Source organism: Suncus etruscus, chromosome 16 (assembly GCF_024139225.1).
Source record: "Suncus etruscus isolate mSunEtr1 chromosome 16, mSunEtr1.pri.cur, whole genome shotgun sequence".
In the NCBI taxonomy this organism is placed as follows: domain Eukaryota; kingdom Metazoa; phylum Chordata; class Mammalia; order Eulipotyphla; family Soricidae; genus Suncus; species Suncus etruscus.
Window position 1 is genome coordinate 19,069,211 of NC_064863.1, and position 7,316 is coordinate 19,076,526.

Genomic DNA, 7,316 nt, shown 5'->3' on the forward strand with positions numbered 1-7,316 from the left:
TTAGGAAGATTCTCTAGGGAGATTCTGGACTTAAAATACAAAGTAGCAGACTCGTTTTCATAGTAATAGTAAAAGGTCAAAAATATAACTCAAGAGAATTCTTGGATTTACCTTGGAATGGGAGATTAGGTGGGCTCTAGAATCTTACAGGGGCAGGTTAATAAATCCTCTTAAGATAAATTAGATGTACTAAATTACCACCATTTTAAATTGTACAGAGAGACTGGCACATGGAAAGCTACTTTTAAATTTATAGTGTGTAAATTTTTCTCAAAATATAAAGGAAGAACTAAGAACAGAATATCCCTTCTTTGAGTAGAAAGATAAAGTTTTCTTGGGAAGGCTGATCTTGAAGAAATGAAAGGAATTTGCCTAAGAAAAGGTGTTCTTTGGAAAAGAACATGTACACCATAATTGGTAGAAAATATTTAAGGAATGATGAGTTATTTTTTTTGAAACTCCACTCAGTAGAATTACAGGCTCTCTAATAACTCGTTTTGGTGGTGAATAAAACTACATTTGGAATTCAAGTAGCTCTTAAGGTGGTTGTCTTGGGATAAGGATGGCAGTGCTTACCCTGTACACAGCTGGCCCTGGTAATAATTCTTGGCACCCTTAAGACACAGGTATAATTCCTAAGTACAAAGCCCGGGGTAAGTCCTGAGCACCCCAATACATTTGACTATGGTTTACTCAATAACAAAATTAAAAAGAACACACACAAAAGATTAAAAATCAACCTATATTTTAAGGAATCAGTGATTCTCTGGCATTTTTTTATTAGTCGTGTGTGTGTGTGTGTGAGTGTGTGTGTGTGTGTGTGTGTGAGTGTGTGTGTATTTGATAAATTATGTTAAGATGTGACTGTTTTAACCAGCTCTCAGAATCAGGAACTACCTAACATAAAAATGAAAAAACAAGTGTAGGAGAGAAAAAAAAAAAGACAATAAAAATTTATAAAATGACGAATTGGATCTTTCAATGTTAATATATTTTGCCCATTGTTTCTCTGTTCAAGTACTTGGGGATCACCTCTGTACAAAAGCAACTTGGACAAAACATGTTTCCAAAAAAATATATGTAAAAAGTAATTCATAATCTAACTTTTCTCATAAATGAGAAAATCAAGGACAAGATAAATTGATACACTTGTCCCAAAATGGAAGTATTTTTAGCTATAAATGTATTCAATAGCTCAAATATTGAACTCTAATGAAACACTTTCTTTTTCACCCATTCATTCATATTTTCTTTCTTTCTCTTTTTCTCTTCTTTCTTCCTTCCTTTCCTCTCTTCTTTCTTCTTTCTTTCTTTCTTTCTTTCTTTCTTTTCTTTCTTTTTTCTTTCTTTTCTTCCTTCTTCCTCTTTCTTTCTTTCTTTCTTTCTCTTCTTTTTCTTTTCTTTTTCATTCTCTTTCTTTCTCTCTTTCTCTCTTTCTCTCTCTCTCTTTCTCTCTTTCTTTCTTTCTTTCTTTCTTTCTTTCTTTCTTTCTTTCTTTCTTTCTTTCTTTCTTTCTTTCTTTCTTTCTTTCTTTCTTTCTTTCTTTCTTTCTTTTCTTTCTTTCTTTCTTTCTTTCTTTCTTTCTTTCTTTCTTCCTTTCTCTTTCTTTCTTTCATTTTTCCTTTATTTCCTTTTCAGCCCTACTTAACAATGCTTAGGGCTTACTATTGGCAAGAATATGGGTGCGGGGGGGGGGGTGTACAAATACAGTACTGAGGATCTACCCCAGATAGATCTTCCTGTGTCATGTGAAGATCTTCCCGCTGTTCTATTCCCCATCCTGTCCACAGTGAATAATGTTTATAAACAGTATTTTTATCAATTAATCACCATATCATGCCATCAATTTTATCACAGTTCATCACCATATCAATTAAATGTTCAACTTGGCATTAAGTATTGTATAAAAGCTCCTTGTTAAGCTGGGCTCTATAAGAAATGCATAATTTTGAATTCTACAAGTAAAAGACCCTGATGCAGAGTTACATCTGAATTATGAATAATTATATAAACCAGATAATTTATAATGAAAGCCTCTGTACATGTCTACTATAAATAATTCTGCTAGCAAACATTCATTTACATGAGATAAATGCAAAAATATCAAAACGTTGATTTGTGAAATATTTCATAGAAACTGTGAATAAAGGCTAGGCCTTATTTTTCATGATAATTATAGTTAATTTGCCACTATTTTCTAAAGTGCATTTCTGAGGAGTTTGAATCCATGTGACGTCAAAAGAAATAAAATGCTGTGATAAAAGAGTAATGACTGCTATGAAATAATAATGACAACCAGATCATATTTGCTCACAGAGTTTATACATTTCAGGGCAACACCCAGTAGTTTAAAGAAAAACATCTATAATTGAGTCAACATAGTGAAAAATATATCTTACATTGTACCTTTAGGAAACAACCATCATTTTTTTTTCCAAACAAGAGACATTAAACTGAAGCAGAAACCCATACTTCTTACTCCAGAAAATGCTCTGATGCCAAAAGATTATGTAAGCATCACTAATGGGCTTGAATGGATAGATGTTGCTTACAAAATTATATTTCTAACTGAACTGTATTACTCAAAATTTAAGGTGATGTCACTGTGGGAATTAAGTGTATGTGATGTGTGTGTATCTGATGATATGAGTTGAGAAAAAAAAGAAAGAAAATACCCAACTTACTTCACTAAAAGCATTGCTATCTGAGTATCACTTCTCTGAGTAATTTTGTGATCAAGCTATGTTTTAATTTTATCATTCAAATTCCTAAATAACTAAAAGCATTTTGCCAATACCTTGGATGCTTTCAAATTTATATTAAAACTGTACTGAGCTGATACAGACTAAATTAAAAGATACTCACTTGTGGGGGCTGTCAACCACACAGAATCACTCAACATATAGGTCAGATCCACTTGTGCTGAAGTTTATCTCGAGTTACTGTTGTGTTAAGTGCTTTCCATAAGTAGCAGGCATGCAAATCTATTTTCCCCCTGATCATTAAGGCATTTTAACACAAGGGAATAGAACTCTACCTTGAAACCACATCCTGGGTTTGTTTCTCTATAGGAAAATTGCTTTGTGCCTGAAAGCTGTGAAAGTTATTTAAAGATTAAAATTATCTACCTCTGTGTGTATGTATGTATGTGTGTGTGTTGCAGTTCTAGTTCTGTGTTTTACCTGTCATTCATTTTGTCTAAAGGCCAAAGAAAGGGCTAAGATAGAGTAGAAATCAGGTGACATGTTCTCACCCCTCTTCCCATCTTCTTTCTCAAGCATTCCACCAATTGTCATTTACTTGAAATTTTTGCACTTCTTCTGTCCAGTAGGTAAACAACTTTCTTTGTTGAAAACTTAATTTCTGTTACATGTCAAAAGACAAAGATTTCTGTCACATATCAGTCACTTTTTGGAAACTATTCCCTGGATAGGATGTTTTATACATCCACAGAAGTTCAGAAAGCAAGAAAATTCTTCAAATATAATTACACTATAAAGGTGACAGTAATAGAATGGACGTGATTCTCATGTTCTTTAGGAACAGCTGAACAATTTAAGGGCACCTACACTGGGTCATAACTAAGAGGAATTTTGGGAAAAAAAAACAATGACTCATCTAACTTTACATTTAAATAAGACAAATATGACAGGCATTGTTTAGGCAAAGGGCTATATTTGAGTTAGACTAGATCTTAGGAGCCTAGTGCACAAGCTTAGTTTCTGAGGATAATTATTTATACATTAGTAATTGTCACAGAAATACATTATTAGTTAATTTGAAGAGTAGGAGGAATAGATTGCTATCTCCTATATTATCATATTCATATTTGAGTTTATTTTGATGACCTAAATGTAGGCACAGTGAAGTGTGGAAAAGTGGGATCTTTGGACATAGAATAACCTATGTTCTAGTCTGTATACTTAGGTCAAAAAGTTAGTTACTTAAAAGCTAGAAAATATTTTCTATTTGTTTCATTCACTTTTTATTTACTTTGAGGGCCACACCTGGTGGTAATAAGTACTTATTCTAGCTCTGAACTCAAAAACCATTGTTGTAAGGTTTGGGAGACTATCGAGATGTTAAAGTTTGAACCCAGGTCAGCTACATGCTGACATGACAAATACCCTATATGCCATACTATGGTCCACCATCTGCCTTTTTTAGATAAAAATTGTCCTAAAATGAGGATATCAAACTTTAACTGAAAATGTGTGCTGTGTTTTTACTAAGGAAAACCCAAAACTAATCTTTTTCCTTTGACTACTGGGTAGTAATTCTACATTTTCTTCTTTTCTTTAATCTTACTTGCTATTAATTTACCTTATTTCACTATGAAACTAATGCATACTTATCTTGAAATATCAGAGATAATATAGAAAAGTTTAAAGTAGAAAATTAAAATTATTCATAATTCTTTTCTTTTTGTTTTTTGGGTCACACCCGGCGATGTTCAGGGTTACTCCTGGCTTTGTGCTCAGAAGTCACTGCTGGCAGGAAGGGGGAACATATGGGATGCCAGGATTTGGGATTAAAACCACCATTTATTCGAATCAGATACATTCAAGGCAAATGACTTACTGCTGTGCTATCTCTCCGGCCCCAGTTATTCATAATTCTATCATCACACTACCAAACTTAAAACTGTTAACACTTAGAATCATTTTCTTTCAGAAATATTTTATAACTTGATTTATTTTTAAGATTTCTCATAACTGTACACTTAGCTATACATTATGAGTTTTATTGATGAAAATATTTGTGTATATAATTTATTTAAGCAATATCATCTATTCATTACTAGTACTTTAAGTTTCTGTCAATAAAAGTATTGTTCATAAAAGGATACCAAAATAAGCATAGACAATCAAGGTAAAGAAGCTAATTTAAAGTATTATACAAAACAGTTACAATATCATACAATCTCCAGTGAATAGATGATTTTAAAATCAAAACCTATGTTTAAATAGATGATTGATAGATAGGTAAATGATAATAGATAGATAGATGGATGGATGGATGATAGATATTAGATTTCTTTCTTTCTTTTTTTTTTTTTTTTTTGTGCACCGTTCCTGGAGATAATGCAATACCAGTTCGATGCGTGGAATGGACGGAGCAAGCTCCTATTCCAGTTCCTAGTGCCAAAAATCCATTTAATATATTGTCATCAGATAGACGACGTATCAGATATTAAACTGATAAGAACAGATACTACACTTGATCTTAGCCAAAAGGCCGAGAAGCGATTGATATTAGATTTCTTTTTAGTAAATTTTAGAATATACCTGGAAATGGTTGAGACTACCTCTGTCTCTGTCTCAGAGACCCATATAATTCTGGGCTTCAAAAGTTCACCTCCCACATATAGAACATGCAGCCATGTTGTTGAGCTCGCAATCTTGCTCCATGTATCTTATATTTTGTATTACACTGTGAAAACTACAGATCAGGTAGTCATTGTGTGCCTGGTCCAAATTACTTAGACATTTCAGAATGAAAATTACAGGATATGAAATGAACTATATTGCAGGAACTGTGCTAAGCATCATTAGGAATTAAAGTGCCTTCATGCAAAGCATGCCAATTATTTTACTTTGAAATTAGAATATGGCATAAGTGTCTTGATGGGACAATAATAATAATGTATTAATAACAGTGATTTATTACAAATGCTGTTGAATGCTTTTATGAATTTGCATTGTGATTTATATAAATTAAATTATTATCATTGGACAACATTAAGAGAAATTGAGGCTTGGAGATTACTTGCAATTTACTTAGGTCATACAGCTTGTAAAGAAAAGGGGTGCTTGGAATTTTCTCCATTATATATTTAGATCTCATTCAAATTTTTTTCCACCTTCTATTATAGACAGATTTTAAGTCCCTGTTCTATTTTCCTTAAAGGACTTAGAGTAATTTATTTTTCTTAAAGTATTTATTCTGTTTTATTTTCCTTGAAGTACTTATTAATGTTGCTATTTTACCCCTAATTTAATTTTTATTATCTATTTGCTTTACTAAAGTCTAATGTCCACAAGGGCGTAACTTTTTCCATTAGGTATTTTACTATATCCTCAGCATCTATAATGCTATCTAATAATGAACTAGCTGTTAATCTACACATACCTTTCTGCAAAAGGAAAGGGCCTGGTATCTGCAAACAACTGGCAGTTTGGTCAAGTCTATATCGGCACAATGAATATGCTTAGGAAATACATGTTATACTTAGTAAATGAATGTTTTTGAGAGAGACAATAAGAATCTGTAGTACTATGAACATGTAGGTAAAGCATAGTTTCCACCCACCTGTGGCACTTACAGAAAATGACTGTGTTAGAAGCCATGATTAAGAAGCATATTGGATTTATATAAATTGCTTGAAGTATATTTAACTTTGACCCAGTCATCTAAGCCTGGCCATTGGTGATTCAAGAAAAAAGAGAGCCCATTCAGAGGGAAAACTAGGAAACCCCATAGCCTTGATAAAAACACAACGATCTCACTCCAGAAGCCTGGCTGAAGATGTTTATCCTAATCCCCCAATCCGGACATTTCCTGAGATATGATCAGGAGGGTTAATTACGCCAATACATAAAAACAGAAATGCTTTCACCCCAAATAGCCAGAGAAATCTGCATTAGCAGCAAAGGCAGCAAACCTTGGTGCTGATTCCTTGGTGAAAGAATAAAGCAATGTCGGGCCAGTGACAGCCACATCCATAAAATCCAAATTGGATTTCTCCCTTGAAAATGAGCCACAGACTTCATCTCTTCCCCCTCCCTATGCTGCATATTAAGAAACACGTGAGGAAAAAAATCCAACAGGGAGAAGAGATTTTCCTTGCTATATTAGACTTTAAAATCACCCTTGACTCAAGTCTGGCACCAGAAGTGAATCCACAACCACTAAGAAAGAAAAGGGATGGAAAAACAAATGGCCCATTGAAGATTCTCTATCAATCCATCAGAGGAAGGATGGAAATGAGCATAAATGAATGCCTTCAAGCAAGAAAGGGAGACAAGGACTCACATCTCACAGTGTAATAGATAGTAGCATGAATTTCTCCCAGGGTTGGGCCTGAGAACAGGTCCATGCTACTATCTGTTACACTGTGAGATCAAGCAGAGAGAAACACCATCACACTGGACAGGCTTTTGGGGTGGCGTTTTGATTACTCATGTGGGAGCCCAAAAGGAAGAGGTTAGTCATACATTAGTAATGAAACCTTCTAAACCCATCTGGAAAGCAGTTCTTAGACTGTTTTATTGATGACCTGATAGAATAATGATTGATAATAACACAAAATATGG

At 33.6% G+C, this 7,316-nt stretch overlaps 1 non-coding gene across 1 annotated transcript; it reads right to left on the minus strand.

The window, feature by feature from the left end:
- Positions 1–5,059: 5,059 nt before the first annotated feature.
- On the minus strand, positions 5,060–5,250 carry LOC126032833 (U2 spliceosomal RNA). The gene has a single exon (XR_007504010.1). It is a non-coding gene; the product is annotated as a U2 spliceosomal RNA (small nuclear RNA).
- Positions 5,251–7,316: the final 2,066 nt, after the last annotated feature.